The sequence below is a fragment of the Bombina bombina genome, chromosome 5 (genome assembly GCF_027579735.1).
Source record: "Bombina bombina isolate aBomBom1 chromosome 5, aBomBom1.pri, whole genome shotgun sequence".
Classification (NCBI taxonomy): domain Eukaryota; kingdom Metazoa; phylum Chordata; class Amphibia; order Anura; family Bombinatoridae; genus Bombina; species Bombina bombina.
In genome coordinates, this window is record NC_069503.1 from 800,356,912 (window position 1) to 800,379,558 (window position 22,647).

Consider the following 22,647-nt stretch of genomic DNA (forward strand, 5'->3'; position numbering starts at 1 on the left):
ATCTTATTATTTTTAAAGGAGAATAACTTAAAATATTGTGCTCTTATGTGCTATTTTCTCTACTATAACCTCCACAGGTTTTGCAGTTGTAATTCTTCCTACAAAAGTGTATCTCATAGAAGATATTTACTATCACATTTTATGTGAGATATCACAGCAACACACAATACCACATGTAAAGACATTTATACATTCTACACATAGGGCAGCAATGTGTACCCTATTAGTAATAAGCTTCATTGGTTTGTAGTCATTATAGCTACACATACTATATCCAATGAACATAATTAAATTATTTTCTCTAAAATGCTTAATAAACATCTTATGGATATTAGGAAAAAATGAGATTTAACAATAAACTTTTAAGAATTAACTATAAATTAACGTTATACTCATTTCATGACATTAGCGGTCGTTCATCTGCACGTCACATAACCATCTATAATACATAAACTAAGATTACTTGTCCTAGAAACAGCACTGAATCCTTAACCAACAACTCCCAAGACAGATTGTTTAACTAGAAGTCTTGAGGCAGCTAATTAATCATAATACACTTGGTGAAACTGTGTACTCATTTTAGCAGTTTTTCTGTGATCCTGTTGGCCTGTGTTACCACTTGTCATGTAATAAGAAATGCTAATGCTGAACCTCTAATAACACTGATTGTAGCTTCCCACACTGCTCTCCTATACGTTTTCTCAGTCAGTACCACTTATAGAAATCATATTTCATGGCAATATTCCTTAACTGCATCCTTAATCACAAAGCTAATGTCACAGCAGGTCCTTGTAAATTGTTCCCTATTTCTAAGATAGGATCTAAGTATACATATAGGGCAGTGAAAGGCACATTTATCTTGCAGTAAACTAGGCCACTGTCTCCACATCTTTGTATAACATGCCAAGCATAAGACAACAAATACATAAAATCAAGTTCAAGCTCACTGAATTGCAACATTTCAGCATTATTTAAGGATTCAACTAGGTTAGACACAAAAATAGGTAATATAATAGGCAGTCTAAAAAAATACTTCTGAAACAAATACATCATATACATACATTGTGAAGAGAGAGAGAGAGAGAGAGAGATAAAGAGAGAGATAGAAAAAAAATAATATATATATATATATATATATATACAGGGAGTGCAGAATTATTAGGCAAATGAGTATTTTGACCACATCATCCTCTTTATGCATGTTGTCTTACTCCAAGCTGTATAGGCTCGAAAGCCTACTACCAATTAAGCATATTAGGTGATGTGCATCTCTGTAATGAGAAGGGGTGTGGTCTAATGACATCAACACCCTATATCAGGTATGCATAATTATTAGGCAACTTCCTTTCCTTTGGCAAAATGGGTCAAAAGAAGGACTTGACAGGCTCAGAAAAGTCAAAAATAGTGAGATATCTTGCAGAGGGATGCAGCACTCTTAAAATTGCAAAGCTTCTGAAGCGTGATCATCGAACAATCAAGCGTTTCATTCAAAATAGTCAACAGGGTTGCAAGAAGCGTGTGGAAAAACCAAGGCGCAAAATAACTGCCCATGAACTGAGAAAAGTCAAGCGTGCAGCTGCCAAGATGCCACTTGCCACCAGTTTGGCCATATTTCAGAGCTGCAACATCACTGGAGTGCCCAAAAACACAAGGTGTGCAATACTCAGAGACATGGCCAAGGTAAGAAAGGCTGAAAGACGACCACCACTGAACAAGACACACAAGCTGAAACGTCAAGACTGGGCCAAGAAATATCTCAAGACTGATTTTTCTAAGGTTTTATGGACTGATGAAATGAGAGTGAGTCTTGATGGGCCAGATGGATGGGCCCGTGGCTGGATTGGTAAAGGGCAGAGAGCTCCAGTCCAACTCAGACGCCAGCAAGGTGGAGGTGGAGTACTGGTTTGGGCTGGTATCATCAAAGATGAGCTTGTGGGGCCTTTTCGGGTTCAGGATGGAGTCAAGCTCAACTCCCAGTCCTACTGCCAGTTTCTGGAAGACACCTTCTTCAAGCAGTGATACAGGAAGAAGTCTGCATCCTTCAAGAAAAACATGATTTTCATGCAGGACAATGCTCCATCACACGCGTCCAAGTACTCCACAGCGTGGCTGGCAAGAAAGGGTATAAAAGAAGAAAATCTAATGACATGGCCTCCTTGTTCGCCTGATCTGAACCCCATTGAGAACCTGTGGTCCATCATCAAATGTGAGATTTACAAGGAGGGAACAGTGTCTGGGAGGCTGTGGTTGCTGCTGCACGCAATGTTGATGGTGAACAGATCAAAACACTGACAGAATCCATGGATGACAGGCTTTTGAGTGTCCTTGCAAAGAAAGGTGGCTATATTGGTCACTGATTTGTTTTTGTTTTGTTTTTGAATGTCAGAAATGTATATTTGTGAATGTTGAGATGTTATATTGGTTTCACTGGTAAAAATAAATAATTGAAATGGGTATATATTTGTTTTTTGTTAAGTTGCCTAATAATTATGCACAGTAATAGTCACCTGCACACACAGATATCCCCCTAAAATAGCTATAACTAAAAACAAACTAAAAACTACTTCCAAAACTATTCAGCTTTGATATTAATGAGTTTTTTGGGTTCATTGAGAACATGGTTGTTGTTCAATAATAAAATTAATCCTCAAAAATACAACTTGCCTAATAATTCTGCACTCCCTGTATATATATATATATATATATATATATATATATATATATATATATATACAAAATCAGGAAAAAGGACAGCACATCCAGACTGGACCGGGTACACATCCCATGACCCATAAACAGGCCCAGCTTTGGTTGCTAACCCACTCACATAAAGCTCCTCTATTTACAGAGTCACAGGCAGTTAACCCCGGGCCTGCCAGGGTGCAAGTCCTTAGGAAGAATTACAAAATCAGACAATACAACACACATAAAATCACACAGTACTCACTTACAAGCTCTCAGATCGGATTAAAAAGCAAAACTGGAAGAGTTAGTTACCACATTTGGCCAAATGGGACATGCCCAGGTACCACATCAAGGTCTCTTCCACATACCTGGATCCGTAATACAGTCACACAACTGCAGCCATGCACATAAATGCAAGCTAATAATCGAACAAACTGGAAACAAGTCAGGGTTCACAGACTTATGTACCTGGGCTTGTCCAATTTGGCCAAATGCGGTAAATATATGTGACCCTAAACATTTGTGCGTTTCTTGGGTATTCACAAAGTTGACCTATCCATGCTTGCTACCTCTTGTTCCAACTTGAATAATTTTTTTTTATCATAACCTCTGTTAATCAATCTTGCAGTTAATGCATGGGCCTCTATTTATCAAGCTGTCAACCGCAAATACGCTGGAATTCCGCAGCGTATTTGTGGCGAGCCTGATTCGCCTTAGTTATCAAACCCTACAGACCGGCAAAAGTAGAATTTAGTGACGTAACATACGATCCGCCGGACTCAGTCCGACACAGATCGATGCTTATGTCACTACAGATGTTCCGAATGCAAGTTCGGCACAATCTGACTACTTTTGCTAGTTATCAAATGTCTACCAGGTACGCTCGGCACTATTCCGACCCAGCATAACTGGTTTTCAATCCGCTGCCCTGGAGGCGGTGGATGCCATAGGAATCAATGGGAGTTGGAAAGCAGCGAAAGCTCATGTTCGGTGCTGCCCGATATCCCATTGATTCCTATGGGAATGTCTACACATAACACCCTAGCATGTACCCCGAGTCTAAACACCCCTAATCTGCCCCCCCTACACCACCGCCACCTACATTATACTTATTAACCCCTAAACCGCCGCTCCCGGACCCCGCCGCAACTAAATACAAATATTAACCGCTAAACTGCCGCTCCGGGAGCCCACCGCCACCTACATTATACTTATTAACCCCTAATCTGCCCCCCCTACACCGCCGCCACCTACATTATACTTATTAACCCCTAATTTGCCGCCCCCTACACCACCGCCACCTACATTATATTTAATAACCCCTAATCTTCCCCCCCTTCACCACCACCACCTACCTACATTTATTAACCCCTAATCTCCCCCCCCTACACCGCCGCCACTTTATTAAATTTATTAACCACTAAACCTAAGTCTAACCCTAACCCCCCCTAACTTAAATATAATTTAAATAAATGTAAATAAATATTACTATCATTAAATAAATTATTCCTATTTAAAACTAAATACTTACCTATAAAATAAACCCTAAACTAGCTACAATATAACTAATAGTTACATTGTAGCTATCTCAGGGTTTATTTTTATTTTGCAGGCAAGTTTGTATTTATTTTAACTAGGTACAATAGTTATTAAATAGTTATTAACTATTTAATAACTACTTAGTTAAAATAAATACAAAAGTACCTGTAAAATAAAACCTAACCTAAGTTACAATTACACCTAACACTACAATATAATTAAATTAATTAACTAAACTAAATACAATTAAATACAATTTAAAAAAATTATCTAAAGTACAATAAACAAACAAACACTAAATTACAGAAAATAATAAAATAATTACAAGTTTTTTAAACTAATTACACCTAATCTAATAACCCTAATAAAATAAAAAAGCCCTCCAAAATAATAAAATTCCCTACCCTATACTAAATTACAAATAGCCCTTAAAAGGGCCTTTTGCGGGGCATTGCCCCAAAGTAATCAGCTCTTTTACCTGTAAAAAAAAAATACAATACCCACCCAATATTAAAGCCCACCATCCACACAACCAACCCTACTCTAAAACCCACCCAATCCCACCTTAATAAAATCTAACACTAACCCCTTGAATATGACCCTACCTTGAGAAGTCTTCACCCAACCGGGCCGAAGTCCTCAACGAATCCGGCAAAAGTGGTCCTCCAGACGGGCAGAAGTCTTCATCCAAGCTGGGCAGAAGAGGTCCTCCAGACGGGCAGAAGTCTTCATCCAGACGGCATCTTCTATCTTCATCCATCCGGAGCGGAGCGGGTCCATCTTCAAGACATCCGACGCGGAGCATCCTCTTCAAACGACATCCAACTGAAGAATGAAGGTTCCTTTAAATGACGTCATCCAAGATGGCGTCCCTTCAATTCTGATTGGCTAATAGAATTCTATCAGCCAATCAGAATTAAGGTAGGAAAAATCCTATTGACTGATGCAATCAGCCAATAGGATTGAAGTTCAATCCTATTGGCTGATCCAATCAGCCAATAGGATTGAGCTTGCATTCTATTGGCTGATTGGATCAGCCAATAGGATTGAACTTCAATCCTATTGGCTGATTGCATCTTGTTTACACGAATATGCTCATCAATATAATCCCTTATAATCCCTTCAAATATCTTCCCCATTATTGATGTCAGACTAACTGGTCTATAGCTTCCTGGATCATCCCTACTTCCCTTTTTGAAGAGTGGCACCACATCAGCTTTACGCCAATGCTTGGGTACCATGCCTGAGGATAATAAGTCTTGAAAAATAAGAGTAGAGGTTTGTCTATAACAGTGCTAAGTTCCCTTAACACCCTTGGGTGTATTCCATCTGGGCCTGGAGTTTTATTTACCTTATTATCCAATTTGTTCCTGATATCCTCTATACATAACCCAATTAATGGTATGGGCTGGCATGTTCTATTTTGTTCCAAAGTATTATCCCATGGTTCCTCTCTTGTGTATACTGAAGAAAAAAACTGGTTTAGTATCTCAGCCTTCTCCCTGTCACTGTTAATCATGCTACCCTCCCTGCATTTTAATGTACCTATATTGTCTTTCTTAGATTTTTTGCTATTTATGTACTTAAAGAATCTTTTAGGGTTAGATTTAGAATCCTTTGCAATTAATTTTTCATTTTCAATTTTGGCTAATTTGATTGCTTTTTTTGCATGCTTTGTTACATTCCTTATAAATATGGAATTTTGAGTCTGTACTATTTTCTTTGAATAATTTAAATGCCCTACGTTTTTTCCTAATTTCTCTTAACACATTTATATTCAGCTACATTGGCTTGGATTTTTTATTTTTATTTTTATAACCATATGGTATTTGTTGATATGTATATTTATTTAAAAAAGTTTTAAATGTTATCCATTTATCCTCTGTATTTTTATTAGAGAATAATTTGTCCCAATTTATGTTATTTGATGATTCCCTTAAATCGTTGAATTTTGCTTTCTTAAAATTAAAAGTCTTGGTTAAACCTTTAAGACACTGCTTATGAAAGGAAATTTCAAATGTGACCATGTTATGATCACTGTTACCCAAATGTTCTTTGAATTCTATGTTTGATATTATATCTGTATTGTTTGATAGCACTAAATCCAATATAGCTTTACTCCTAGTTGGCTCCTCTATTAATTGTGACAAGAAGTTATCCCTGAGAACATTTATAAATCTACCCCCCTTAGCTGAATTACTAGTTTCATTGGCCCAGTTTATATCAGGGTAGTTAAAATCTGCCATAATTACAGCACTGTTATTAGCAGCCTTACCTTATTAGTAGTTGAGTTTCATCCAGGTAACTAATGTTGGGGGGCTTATAGCATGTTCCTAGTAATATTTTTTTAGGATTTTTCCCCCCACTCTTTATTTCCACCCACAGGGTGTCTACATTGTCGCCTGTATCAGAAATATCTTCCCTTATTGTAGGTTTAAGGTACACATATGCACATATGTACAAATATATACAAATATATACATACACACATACAAATGTACACACACACATGTATATATATATATATATATATATATATATATATATACATATACTGTATATACATACACACCTTTTCCCAGCCCCTTTCAGTGGGTGTCCCAGATTAACCTCACCAACAGTGTTAAACTGGGAGCCTCTAAGTAATTTTTTAAAAGGTTTTATACTGGATTTTTATATCACTATCTATGCATATTCTACTTTATAGTAGGGTCTATTACATTCAGTTATATGAAAATTGGTATATATACTGTCCCTTTAATACTTTATTTTAATATGTTTTTACTGGTGTTTAATTAAACTTTTATTCTAGCCTTTACAATTTATTTCAGTTCTCAAGTCACGCTAAAACTTGTAATCTGATTGATTAGTTTATTTGTGGAAAAAGAAGAATCCACTACATGATGCATTATAGCACTCTATGCCCAGACTACCAAAGCAGAAAAAATGGTGTGTGTTATAAAATATAACTTTTATTTATTTATCAAAATGGGAAAAAATTAAAAATATGGCAACAGGGTAAAACTCTGCTTGTGTAGGAGTATGTTACAGTATTATTATGCCTTTGGATTATGCATATTTAAGTATCTCGACATCCCACATGGTAATACAGTGAATGTAGTTATCTGAGTCAGTTGTATTATTGGTTAAATACTGTCAAATTATGATCCAATATTGTTCCCCAAAACATTAAAATCACTTTATCAGTCATGCAAATCTGGTGAGAAACTGGCTATGAGCTAATAAAATTCCCCCTGTTATCCCAAGACTAATAGGGTATAGATATTGTATCTTGTATATTAGAGTTGGGGAAATCCAAATCTACTTGAAATGTCCTTCTGTAATTTAAATCTGCCCTGTTCTATTTTTGAACATCATAAATTCCTATAAGAACTTTTGGAAAGAACTGAAACAGTGCATGTATGTTATCTATAAAGTGTATTATCACTTATTTCTGGAAGCAGCCATCTGTAAGTAAAAGGGCCTTCAGCAGTGTGTGCAAAAGGGATGGTACAAAGAATAAAGATCCCAGTGAGGAACAGGTAAGTTCTACTACCTACAGAAAATTGCAGTATTATAGAGTTAAAATATTGCGGTATGTGTGCTACTTATAACTAATTTAAGGGTAAAAAACATACACTATATGGCTAAAAGTATGTGGACACCCCTACTAATTATTGAGTGTTCAGTGGTTTTAGCCACACCCATTGCTAACAAGTGTATAAATCCAGAAAATAGCCAATAAATCTCCATATGCAAAAATTGGCAGCACAGTGGATTGTACCGCAGAGCTCAGTGACTTCAAATGTTCCACTGTCATAAGATGCCACCATTGAAAATTTTAGCCGTACAAGATCTGCCCGGTCAACTGCAGATTATGTGCTATTATTGTGAAGTGGAAGGGTCTTAGAGCAACAGTTTCATGTTTCACAATCTGGCAGTCTGATATTAGAATCTGGAGAAAGCTACATAATGGAAAGCATACTGCCTACTGTAAAGTTTGGTAAAGGAGAGATAATGGTCTGGGGCTGTTCAGGGTTTGGGCTAATCCATTGAAGGGTCCTCTTAATGTTACCAGATACAAAGACATTTTAGACAATTGGGTGTTTTCAGCTTTGTGCCAACAGTTTTCGGAAGGCACTTTCCTGTTCCAGCATGACTGTGCCCAATGCAAAAAAGCAAGGTCGATGAAGACATGTTTGACAAGTTTGGTGTAAAGAAACTCAAGTGGCCTGCACAGAGCCCTGACATCAACCTTATTGAACACCTTTTGGGATAAATTGAAAAGCTGATTGCGAGCCAAACCATTGTGTCCAACCTCCGTGCTTGAACTGACCTGAAAAATGCTCATTTTACTGAAAGGGCAAAAATTCCCATAGACTCTCTAAAAACCTGTCATAGCCACAAGGGAAGGGGCAACCTTATATTAATTCCCATGGTTTTGGAATGGGATGTCCAACAAGCACATATAGGTGTGATGGTCAGGTTTCCACATATTTTTGGTCTGTGAAAATCTGTGTATGTTGCAGAAACAAAAGGGGTTACATTATTGCTTTGTGTGCTCTAATGACAGCCAAGGGGGATAAGAAAACAGTGATCTGTGTATTACTAGCAGTGAAGAAGGTTGAAATCTCATCTTGATGTGTATTACAGGAAGCTGGGAGCCATACGTTATTAATTTATTAAGCTATTTAAACTGCTAACAGCCAAGGGTATACAATTACTGATCAGTTACTGAGTGTTGCTGACAGCTAATGGAGCCAATTATTATTGTATGTGCATTATGGGTAGCCAAAGGTGAATTTTTGTGAGCAATATATATGGTAGGGTTGTGGAAGAGAATAGAGTAGGATTGTAATGGAACCTAGGACAGGATTTTTTGCAGGAGTCAGTTAATGTACCCATGGGCTGAAGGTCATTGTCTTTTTGCAAACTATGTCCATCTCTCCTTTCAGCCCCATTTCACAGTGCTGAAATGGTTAAATGTAGTATGAATGGGGTAACATAGATCAAACAGCCTCGCACAAGCTTATGATGTAGTTTGTCAACTCTGTATTTGTTTTACATTCAGCTGATAAAGGGTATTTCAGGCCAAATGCAGTACATTTCAACAGCATATTTTAAATAATATAGTATAAACTTTACAAAGAGAATGTGAATGCGTATTTTTATCCTACTGAATATATGTAAGGTTCTGCGTCTAAGTCATGTTTTTTTGTGTTTGAAAGCATTGAAGTTCCTTTCAGGTTTCAATTGCAGTGATGTAGCTGAGTGTGTGTAGCGTTAAAAAGCTTTTGTACTGCGTACACTATAGCCCGTTTCCCAAGTTCAGAAACATAATTGGTACTTAACCTGCACAGCACACAAAATGTTCTTGTTCAAAATGTAACATGAAATCTGTTGTGCTTTTAAAAGTTCTTGTTTTGTATAGTGAGTATTAATGAAACATTTATGGGTAAAAATAGGTAGACAGTGAGTTGACGGCTATAGCTGATTTGTGTTGTTCAAAAACTGATAAGGATTTTTTGCAAAGGGATATATGATGTGAATTTAAAAATGTTTAGTTAACCATGGAAGTGCTATAAAGGTGGAATATAAAATATATTGCACTGCTTATATGTTTTATTACACTGTGTGCAGAATTATTAGGCAAATGAGTATTTTGACCACATCATCCTCTTTATGCATGTTGTCTTACTCCAAGCTGTATAGGCTCGAAAGCCTACTACCAATTAAGCATATTAGGTGATGTGCATCTCTGTAATGAGAAGGGGTGTGGTCTAATGACATCAACACCCTATATCAGGTGTGCATAATTATTAGGCAACTTCCTTTCCTTTGGCAAAATGGGTCAAAAGAAGGACTTGACAGGCTCAGAAAAGTCAAAAATAGTGAGATATCTTGCAGAGGGATGCAGCACTTTTAAAATTGCAAAGCTTCTGAAGCGTGATAATCGAACAATCAAGCGTTTCATTCAAAATAGTCAATAGGGTCGCAAGAAGCGTGTGGAAAAACCAAGGCGCAAAATAACTGCCCATGAACTGAGAAAAGTCAAGCGTGCAGCTGCCAAGATGCCACTTGCCACCAGTTAGGCCATATTTCAGAGCTGCCACATCACTGGAGTGCCCAAAAGCACAAGGTGTGCAATACTCAGAGACATGGCCAAGGTAAGAAAGGCTGAAAGACGACCACCACTGAACAAGACACACAAGCTGAAACGTCAAGACTGGGCCAAGAAATATCTCAAGACTGATTTTTCTAAGGTTTTATGGACTGATGAAATGTTGATGGTGAACAGATCAAAACACTGACAGAATCCATGGATGGCAGGCTTTTGAGTGTCCTTGCAAAGAAAGGTGGCTATATTGGTCACTGATTTGTTTTTGTTTTGTTTTTGAATGTCAGAAATGTATATTTGTGAATGTTGAGATGTTATATTGGTTTCACTGGTAAAAATAAATAATTGAAATGGGTATATATTTGTTTTTTGTTAAGTTGCCTAATAATTATGCACAGTAATAGTCACCTGCACACAGATATCCCCCTAAAATAGCTATAACTAAAAACAAACTTATTAATGAGTTTTTTGGGTTCATTGAGAACATGGTTGTTGTTCAATAATAAAATTAATCCTCAAAAATACAACTTGCCTAATAATTCTGCACTCCCTGTAATTTCATATAAAACCTGAATGTGTTCAAATATTTATAATAATAAAAACTTGAGTTCCTAATACAAGGAAGGAGAATAAGAAAAATGATGGGTTTCATACGCACAATTTGATTTCCACTGCTGTAATAGCAAAGTTCTATAATTATTTTCTGCTCATAACGTAGATAAATAGTAAGAAAGTGCAAAGCAAACCTAGAAATTCCAGCTAAGGGTTGATCATGATTTATCGTTTGCTAATAATCTGCATGTTACCATTTACAGGTAAGCCCTTTCCAATGTTGACACGGTCTCAATCAAATGTTTTTATTGTTTATTGGAAGCATATTTTTATTATCAGTCCTATTTTGATGATCACAATCCAAATGCTTGATAATTATTGACACATTCTCTGTACCAATTCCACAGCTAAAAGGAGTTGATAAATTCCCAGCTGACACTGGGGCTATACTCATATAAATACGGACCTTTGGGTATATTTATAAAACTTTGTTGTGCACATAAGTGCTCCCATGATTCTCTACCCATATACATGAACGTTTATTCATGCTAGGTGATCACTATTACCACAGTGGTCACCTGGTGATTAAAACCTATACACTGGTTGTATTTTAAAGAGGGCTTCCAGGCTTTAAAACAAGGGGTCTGGGGTCTCTAAGAAAGAAGGGGTATGCACTGCATTTGGCCTGAAATAACCTTTATCAGCTGAATGTAAAACAAATACAGAGTTGACAAACTACATCATAAGCTTGTGCGAGGCTGTTTGATCTATGTTACCCCATTCATACTACATTTAACTCTACATGCCCAATACACATAATTGCCTTTCAAATGGTGGATCTTGGGCTTAAGGGATACCCCTTCATCCAGCTCCCTGAAGCTTCTTACTGCAGACTGGCACTCCCAGATCTCCTGGGCTGGTGACTTCACCACTTCCATTCATGGTTACATCACTGGCATCCCCAGATTCCCTAGCAAATGCAGGGTCACTTGACCACCTTGTATGTGGGGGTAAACTGCTAAACCCTTTAAAACATAAAAAGCAAATTATCCACATCACTAGTAGAGCTTTTATTCAAACATCTAGGTACCAAAATTGCAAGAAGCTATTTTTGTACCTAGATATTTGAATAAATGTCCTATGAATCAGAGTTTGTAGTTCTGTGGATAATTTGCTTTTTATGCCCCCATATGTGGCACTGAGATGGGTCAACCTTCATTTACCTGGGCATTTTTATGTTACATATTATGTCATCACTCTCCTATCTCTCATCAATTCTTAACATAAAGGCATAGGAAAGTCAAAATTAAACTAATATGATTAAGACAGAGCATGTCATTTTAGGACACTTTTAAATGTACTTCTATTTGCAATGTCCTTTATTCTCTTGGCATCCTTTATTGAAAAAACATATGTGCATATCTTATATTACTGAGAGCAAGCTGGTTATTGGTGGCTACACACATTTGTCTCTTTGCTGACTAGATATGTTAAGAGAGCTCCCAGAAGGGCATTACTGCTCCTTCAGTAAAGAATACCAAGAGAATAAAGGAAATTTGAGAATGGAAGTACATTGGAAAGTTGTTTAAAACTATAGGCTCTATTCGAATAATGAAAGAAAAATGTGAGGTTTCATGTCTCTTTAAGAAGAAAGTTAGTGCTCCCAGAGGAAAACACAACTCACAGAAACCAAAATGGAGGATATTTTTGTGTTATACTGCACACATAACGGCTTAATCTCAGAAATCTGCACCTTTCTTATGCCTGGTGGCAATATAGTTTTTAGAAATATAGTACTTTAGAAATTACTACCCTATAATTTCCTGAGCTGTTTTCTGCCTAGTAACAGCACTTGAGTGAATAGGAAGCTGAGGGGATTGGGCTACCGCGGGAGAGGAGCCAGTGCCTCAAAAGCCATTTTGAGAGTAATAAAATTATATAATGTGCGCCAAGCATAATAAATATTTTTTCTGCATTAAACATGCTCCCCTGCCTAGCCAGAGTTTCCTCTTTTGAACTGCTAACTGCACTGAGCATTCAGTGGTTTTCTTAAAGGGCCAGGCACCTATTTTTTATAAAAAACGTGCCATAAATATTTCCCCAGAGCTGCCAGAGGACTGTGAAGGGCAACAGTGTTACCTGGCTATGTCCCTAATAGGGTAGGTAGGGACCTGAAAAAATAGAAAAATGTGTGACATGAGAAGAGCAAGCTAAGTTCCCTGGCTATACTGTACCTGTGGCAGAGTACCTATAAATAGCCGCTGGGCTGTGTGTCTGCTGTGTAAAGTTACTTACCATACACAGCACCCCTCCACTGACTTACAAGGTATGTGAAATCCTTGACAAGGCAGCTGCAGCAGTATCCAGTAGAGAGTCCATCCGGAGCACTAGTATCGGGTTCCACAGAGGATGACAGTAGGAAATACCTGTGCCCCTCAGGGGGAGGCTAAGCATGAGTCCCCATGATGCTGGTAGTTATGACTGAAGTTACATATGAAAATACTGTGCACATAACAGGGTATTCCTATGTCCCTGTATCACTCAACTGCTGTGAAGCTTCTCTTCCATCTTCTTGATATGATGATATAATGATAATTCCCAGGGACTCTGGGTCTCACATTGGTCTAAGCTACCAAATTTAAATCCATAAGCAAGTAGCTGGAAACACCTCTCTTCTCAACCAACTCCTACGAGGCCAAGAACATATCTAAGATGGGAGGTAGGAGGGATTTTAACCTCTGATATGGGCTCTCAACCTCCTCCTACTGGTGGGAGGAAATATATCCCCATATGTTATGTAGGACTGTGGACCATCATCATTTTATGAAATATATATATATATATATATATATATATATATATATATATATATATATATATACATATATATACACAGACACACACAGTGGAAGGGAGAGAGAGGAAGACAGAACTTACAGCTCATTATTGGTAATCACTACACAATGAAAATTTGAAGCACAATCCTTAAACATATGTACCAAGCAGTAACTAAGTTATTCAGGTGAAACCTCAGAATAGATGTCAGCTAAACAGAATGCTCAAGACTTCTTTCCATTCTTGGTTTATTACCAGATAACTTGTGGCTAGACTGGCATGTCCATACAGCAATTACCAAACAAAGGCTGAGTTCCCAAACATGTTTTATACTGCAGGATTGTCATGGTTTGGGAGCGATGCACTGCTCTCTGTACTGTAGCTTTATATGGGATTGCCCTAACTTTGCCTATGGTATGCCCAACTATTCCATGGAGCACAGGCCTGAAGGGCATCTGGGAAATATTGGGAGGTAAAAAAATTATTATGAATTTGCAGACACAATCTTTTCCAGCATTTTGTCTAAATAAGGAGTCACACACATTCCTTGAGCATTGCTAGAGGAACCAGCAACTCCTTGGTGGAAGCCTCTAGAGCTGTTTCTAGCCAAAAAAGTTTCACACACTGAAAATAGAAGGTTTCCTCTTCAAAACAAAGAAACTTGAATTGATCTACAGAATATGAATATAAATCGGAATATGAATGTATGCAGTATTTAGATGTAATGTAATCGTGAAAGAACCTTCACAAAGTTGTCCAAATGTTAAAAGCCTAAAACAGGTTAAACCATTATTTGCTTCCTTGTAACAATGACCAGACTTGACTCGAACCCCAGTCCCTGTGCCCATGGCATGAGGTACAACAAGCACAAAAATTAGCAGTAAAGTTTGCAAACGGACAAACTGTTTTGCTTTTTATTGGATCCTTTAGTATCTGACAGCCAGAAAGTTCTGACAGCCAGAAAGCTCAGCCTGCCTTCTAGAGCAAAAAACTGCACAGAAATGGGCGAATCATAGGCATCTTTAAACTGCTACTGTGATTCTGTTATCAAAGTTCTAGTGTTAAACTGGAAAATATTAACTTTCTGTTCCATCTCTCCACTGTTTTCTAGCCTATAATAATCTACAGCACATTCATTCCATAAGTGAATTATCCACTGCTCAATAAAAACTTGTCTCCCAAAGAGAAAACACATGATTAAGGGCCCATTTACTACAATGATATGATACAGATAAACTTAATATGAGTTATTCTATTACATACATTTTCCTTTTTTTTTTTTAAATATATATTATTTGAAAAAATGTCTAAGTCATTTAATTTTATCATAGTATTATTATTTTCTACATAGAATTAATTTCAACTAGAAAAATCTTTAAAAAAAATATCAAGTAAACAAACATTTTGTCATTTGGTGTTTAAGGAGTTTTGAAACTTGGCTTTAAAAAATGGCATGGATCAGACATTCCTTAAGTGCTCTTGATTCACAATGGCTTATTGGGTCTTAATTGTACATTGCCTCAGAACAGACACTCCTCTGTTCCACAAGTGCATTTCACTAGACTTGATTCTTTTATCTGAAACGTAAGCCTAAGCATTTCCCTTTATGTTCAATGCATGTTTTTTGTCTCCTTTAAGTATTCTGAGGTAGTTTGTACATGTCAAATTTCTATGACTCAATGGTCTCTGCATACCTAAGGACTGTAAGGAGTCAAAAATACAAATAGGTTTAAAGGGTTTTCAGAGCTCAATTGTAAAAAATCTGGTAGACGGTGTGTAACGTACGTTAAGTGGAAAACATAATTAAAGGCAGATTAATTGTTGCCCAGTCAGCATATAGTTAGAATAGGCAACAGTTGGTGCTAGTTCAATATCCATGCACATTTTGCTCAGAAGTCAATGACCTATCTGCCCTCTGAATTTGGCAATCTGGCACATGCATTGTTCCTTTATTTCACACAAGAAATAAGATTATTACTCCTAAATCTTCCTAATAATGAAAAAATAATTTTAAGACTAAAAAAAAATCTTAGGACCCTTCTAAGTATGCAAATTTAAAAATGTTAGTTTATTAAGGACAGAAATATGAGTTTAAAAAATATACATATGAAATTATCTTTAAAAGAAACACAAAAAAATAGACTATAGTGTCCCTTTAAAAGTTGTCCAGTTAGCATATTGGATTCCGTTTATTAAGCTGTGAACGCAGCTTCAGAATTCTTTCAGTTGCAAACTTAAAGGGAGCTAAATATCGGAGGTCAAAAGATTGATTGTGCTAGGACAAGTGGTATGGCTGCATGACATGATAAATGCAGACAGTGGATACTGTCTTGCTCCACATGATCTTGGGCGGACAGGTTCCCTGCCTGGGAATGGGGGCCATTGTCACCATACACAGTAGTTGGTGTTAATAATACACAGAAGTCATAACATTTGTTCTCTCCAAGGCACACATGCACAGATATTTTAACTTGGTGCACACAAGAAATAGGACTTGTATACATGTTTATTACATTTTAAAATATACATATGTTTAAAGTGCATATCTTCAGAGCACTAACTGTTTACATTTTTAGGCAAATTTAATTTGTTAATTCAGGAAACAATGCCCTCACAGGTTTCCAAGATTAGAGGAAACATTATTCATTACAAGCTTTAACAAATGAACAAAATAAGAAGAAACACATATATACAACCATATATAACATATTTAGAATTTAGAGTTAAAAGGACATGAAGCCCAACATTTTTCTTTCATGATTCAGATAAAGCAATCGATTCTAAACAACTTTTAACCTCTTAAGGACATATGACGGAATTTTTCCGTCATAAAACAATTGAGCAAACTGAAAGCTGTGTCCTTAAAGGGACATTAAACCCCAAATTTTTCTTTCATGATTCAGATAGAGAATACAATTATAAACAACATTCCAATTTACTTCTATTATCTAATTTGCTTAATTATTTAGATATTCTTTGTTGAAGAAATAGCAATGCACATGGGGAGCCAATCACACGAGGCATCTATGTGCAGCCACCAATCAGCAGACATGAGCATATCTAGATATGCTTTTCAGCAAAGGATATCAAGAAAATTAAGCAAATTAGATAATAGAAGTAAATTAGAAAGTTTTTTAAAATTGCATGTTATTTCTAAAGCATGAAAGAAAAAAAATGGGTTTCATTTCCCTTTAAAGGGTTAAATTTACTCCTTTTATCAATTTGCTTAATTCTTTTGTTGAAGGAGCAACAGTGCACTACTGAGAGCTAGCTGAAGAAATCTGGTGAGTCAATGATAAAAGCCACCAATCAGCAGCTAGCTCCAGATAGAGCATTGCTGCATCTAAGCCTACTTAGGTATGCTTTATAACAACGGATACCATACAAATGAAGCAAATTAGATAATGGAGGTAAATTAGAAAATTGTTTAAAAATGTGTGCTCTGTTTGAATCATGTAAGTTTACTTTTGACTTAACTGTCCCTTTAAATCTTAGATCCAAGTTTGGCAGTTTTACAAACAAATGATCAGAGACAACCCCAGGCAGATATAATTAAGTATTTTATAACTTGGTATAATAATAAATTAGACTTTTCATTGAGGGGCAGTAACAATAGCATATGTGATGCATCCTAATGAACTTGATAACTTCATGAATAGACAAATGGTTGCTAATTTTCTATACTGCAGTGTCTACAACCATCTATAATAATTATTAGGGGATTTCTAGTAATATTAGCTCTAAATAAACAACTTATTGACGCACAAGGAACAAAGGGCTCCATTTATCAAACTGTGTATGCAGCTTTAGAGGCCCTTCAATGCAGGCTCACTCATCAGACCGCTGCTTATGATCCTTTAAATCAGCTCTTAGCTGGCAGATTAAAATCCCCCCAGACGATTTCGCCCTCTGTGATTGACAGCCCCTACTCGCACACCATTGGGCTAGCATGAGCAGGGGGCGGCATTGCATAATTGTTGTACACAACTGACATATCCTGATTTCTTATACTGGATACTGTATTGATATTAAAATTTAATAAAATACAATAAAAGAAAAATGTTTTTCTGTAAGAGAAATCAAACTGTGAAACGCTTTACCTGAGGAGATAGTGACTATCAACATAATATGTAACTCTTAAAAGGACTTAAAAGGATATAACACCTAAAAATGTTCTTTAATGGTTCAACAAAAAGATACAGTTGGAAAAACCTTTGCAATTTACTTCTATTATCAAATATACGTTGTCCTCTTGATATGAGCATACCTATGTAGGCACTGGCATGTGCACGTGTCTGGCGCACTATATGGCTGTCTTTTTTGCAATTGCTTTTAACAATGTTACACACTAAATTGCAACTGTCTTTGCACACTTTATAATATTGTTAAAGGGACACTGAACCCAAATCTTTTCTTTTGTGCTTCAGATAGAGCATGACATTTTAAGCAACTTTCTAATTTACTCCTATTATCAAATTTTCTTCATTCTCTTGGCATCTTTATTTGAAATGCAAGAATGTAAGTTTAGATGCCGGCCAATTTTTGGTGAACAACCTGTGTTGTCCTTGCTGATTGGTGGATACATTCATCCACCAATAAAAAAGTGCTGTCCAGAGTTCTGAGCCCAAAAAATAGCTCAGCTACCTTTTTATCAAATAAAGATAGCAAGAGAATGAAGAAAAATTGATAATAGGAGTAAATTAGAAAGTTGCTTAAAATAGCATGCTCTATCTGAATCACGAAAGAAAAAAATTGAGTTTAGTATCCCTTTAATATCATTGCTTCCAACTTGTTGCTATAGTACATTCTTCTGAGCCTGCCTGATTATATTCATCAAGAAACAATACAATAGAAGTTAATTGGAACTTTTTAAATTACACATTCTGTTTGACTCATGAAATAAACAATTAGGATTTCATGACTAATACAGACTCCAAGATTATGATTTCCTAATGTTGAAGGGATAGAAAGGACAAAAACTAAATCTGCATGGTTGCATTTCAATTCAAAATATAAGCATTTTTTTCAGTGACATACGCACATATCCTGTGAAGGCCCGTGCACCAGTATACAAACACCGCCCCGGCTTAGAGAGTCAGCAGTATGACACAAATGATGTCTTTAGGAGCAATACACACCAATGCCACCTCTCTGAGCAAGCATGGTGTTTGAATACTGGTGAACAGACCCTCACAGGATATGCGCGTATGCTGCTGAAACACAGTAATAACTAAAAACATTTTTGCTGATGAAAGTATCTTACAAAATTGCTTATATTTCAAATTGAAATGCACCCATGCACATTTCCCTTTTGACCTGATTTGTTATAATATAAAACTGAACAAAGAGGATAAAAAAGGGTTGAATTTACTGGGCATTTTAACACAAAATACAGAACACAAAAAGGATGTTTCACACAAACTGCTAAGCAAAACAAACATAAAGTGCCACCTTGTACAATAACTAACCTATGCACAACATGTTTACTTCTATTGTTAATAGACTTTGTGGCACCTTTTAATCTACTATGAATGTTATACTATTGAGGAAAAAAGTCACCTCACTTTTGCAAAGGGTTCTATAAAATAAGTAAAACAAAATACCACATTTTCTACATTACATAGTGTTGTGCTCTAAACTAAAGGCAATAAAAAAAAGGGGGGGGGGGGGGCTGTGTGAATATAATCTCACACAGTTTTATCAGGATATAAATCCTCTAAAGACAGAACCAAATAAAATATTATGAGGTGTTTTCCTTCAAAATAAAATGAAAGATGCTCATGAGAAGTGCACGAAATCAAGCATAAAGAAATAAAAATATGATTCATACAATCCCATAAATAAAACTGTATTACATTCTTTAATAGCTGGAATATGATTTAAACTTCTACATCAGATTGCCATATGTAGACAGAAATTATGAACAGGACAGTCAATTAAGGCATAAAACAGCAATTAACCAACAAGCCTAGGGCAATGGAAAGCCATATGCCCCATGGTATCTAGTTTTCTTCATTAATTTGGCCATTTGTTACTTTGTTAATTAATTGCAGTCCAATAGGGGTGCAACAACCAATCATTGCGCTTTTCAAAGTGTCTGATGTTATGTGTTGTCATAGTAACCTCGAACTGCTTGTGTTTGCAATTTGCTACTAATTATTCAAGAAATACCAACCATCATAAATAAAGGTTTGGTAACTATATTGTTCAGTGCTTGTTATAAATAAAGGGATACTGTACTCAAAATGTCTATCACCTATGTAAACTGCAGCATTTAAACATGTTGATATATGTTAATCTGAAAAGATATGAAGAAAACCCATTTACAATTCAAGAAATTTAATATATCTGTTGTGTGATTCATTATAATAAGCCTTGTAGAATAGGCATTTGTACCCATTAGCCAATAGGCATTAGTACATAAATACCTCCGCCAAATTAATTCCACATCTAATACTGCTGTTAATGTGTTATTATTTATCATTCATTTCCTCATCTTCAAATAGTTCATGTACCCTATTTTTTTATTTTGCTTCATGCAACTTAATTTTAAGATGCATTCATGGGGCGCTATCCGATATACGGCATAGTTTTCGGCGCAAGCGAGGGAACCCGCGCCGCCCGTAATTTCACCTCGCAACTCGACCTATCCAATATACTGCGCCGTCAGATGCTAAACTGGCGTAAGTAGGAAAAACCGGCGATCAGCTAAAATGTGCGCAAATACACATTTTAGTCGTCGCAAGTACTTACGCCAGTATTTTGTTCACGTAAAGTCTCAATAAAGTGTAGTTTTATGCAAATTTGCCTACGAATCGTAAAAAATAACGGCCAGTTCTAAGAGATGCGCCACGTAATTACGACATTCAAAATTCATACTTAAACCCCTGCGCAGTCGCCATTTTCTTTAGTGAGTTTGGTCGGTTCTTGGAGCTACAGCACACTACAGTGAGTAGGAGAAAGTCGTTAGAGTAGAGAGAGAGGCGCATTGCATAATATTTAGTTAGGTCAGATTTGGTGGATTTGTTAAGCTTGTACATTACTGTCACTTTTTTACAAATTGCCCACATTTTGCATACACACATATACAAAATACACAACACTTTTTTTTTTTATAACACCTTACACATTTTATTTATCTTTTACAGTGTGAAAGGCTGAGTATTTGGTTGTGATTGTGTGTGATTGAAGTGGGAGTGAGTGTGAGTGTGTGTAGTGTGAGGATGTCAGGGAGAGCTAGGGCGGGGGGGAGGAGGGAAGGGGAGTTGCAGGGAGAGGATTATGGACAGGAGGAGCAGCAGGGTCCCCGTCAGGGAGTGAGTTGAGTGGGGAGAGGGAGAGCTAGAAGGGAGGATGGGAGTGGGGTTGCCCCAAGGCCAGGCACACTCAGAAGAGGGATAGAGGGTGCACATGGGGATAGAAGGAGGGAGGAGGGAGGAGGGAGAGGATAGGGAGGAACCCACACCAGGGACGTCCCAGGGAGGGAGCCAGGCGGCCCAGGACGATGAGCGTGTGAGGTGCCCCAACTTCACATTCGCTGAAAACCTTGCTCTAGTCCAGGCTGTCCTGGAGAACCATACCACCCTCTTTGGCCAAGAGAAGGGCAAAGGAGTTGCCTGTAGGTGTAAAGATGCCTGGCTGAAGGTGGAGGAGGCCGTTAATGGTGTGTCCCAGCAGAGGAGGAATGTGGATGGCCTAAAGAAGAGGTGGAACGACTGTAAGAGGAGAGTTAAGGAGAAGATGGGCCAAGAAGAAATGTCCCAGAGGGCAACAGGAGGTGGGCCTCACCAGGAGGCGGAATATAACGAGTGGCAGGAGCTGATTCGTAGGTCCCTGAGCATCACAGCAGTCCGTGGACTTCCAGGGGCTCGTGACTCAGGGATTGCAACATCAGCGCAGCACGCTGGTGAGTAACATCCCACACACCAGTATTATATGTATTTGAGATATAACATCCTGTAATGTCACACATTCATGTACACAATGAGGAGCATGGTATTTGGCCTACTAACAAAAACATCTACAATGAGATTTAACATTAAAGGGACATTAAACCAAATCTTTTTATTTCATTATTCAGATAGAGAATACAGTTTTCAACAACATCCCAATTTACTTCTATTATCTAATTTGCTTCATTATTTTCTTATTCTTTGTTTATTAAATATCAATGCACATGGGTGAGGCAATCACACGAGGCATTGATGTGCAGCCACCAATCAGCAGCTTCTGAGCCTATCTAGATATGCTTTTCAGCTAAGAATATCAAGAGAATGAAGCAAATTAGGTAATGGAAGTAAATTACAAAGTTGTTTACAATTGCATGCTCTAGCTGAATCATGAAAGAATCAAAATGGGTTTAATGTCCATTTAATGCTACTTAACACATTGACATTCATGATATGAGGTGGAATAGTGAAATACTAACATATCTCAGAGTAACACAGGCCACAAACCACATGCAGAGTTTTCAGTAAATGGACACTATAGTCATCACAACCATAGTGTCACTTAAAGAACACATTTTCGCCATCACTGACATGTACACAGAACTATTGTATGAAACACATACATGTATACTTTGCATATTAAAACCCTCATATCACAAATCTCAATGTGTATAGGCCCTAGCATGTACATTGTATGCCCACATGGATATATATCTGACTGTACTAATCCCTCTCATCATTTGACTCCTCCACAGAACCTCCAGTCACCAGGGTGCCAACGCCCATGCATCCCCCTCCACCACCGCCACAAAGTATTTCTCCACCTCGACCACCGGTCCGGAGAGTCCAGCAGGAGTATGCCAGGCATGAGCTGGGTTGGACTGCCTCAATTGACAATCCGGATGTCATGCCACCAGCATTACATGAGGATACCTGGCAGGAGCCCTGGCCGGAGGACTATTCCTTTGT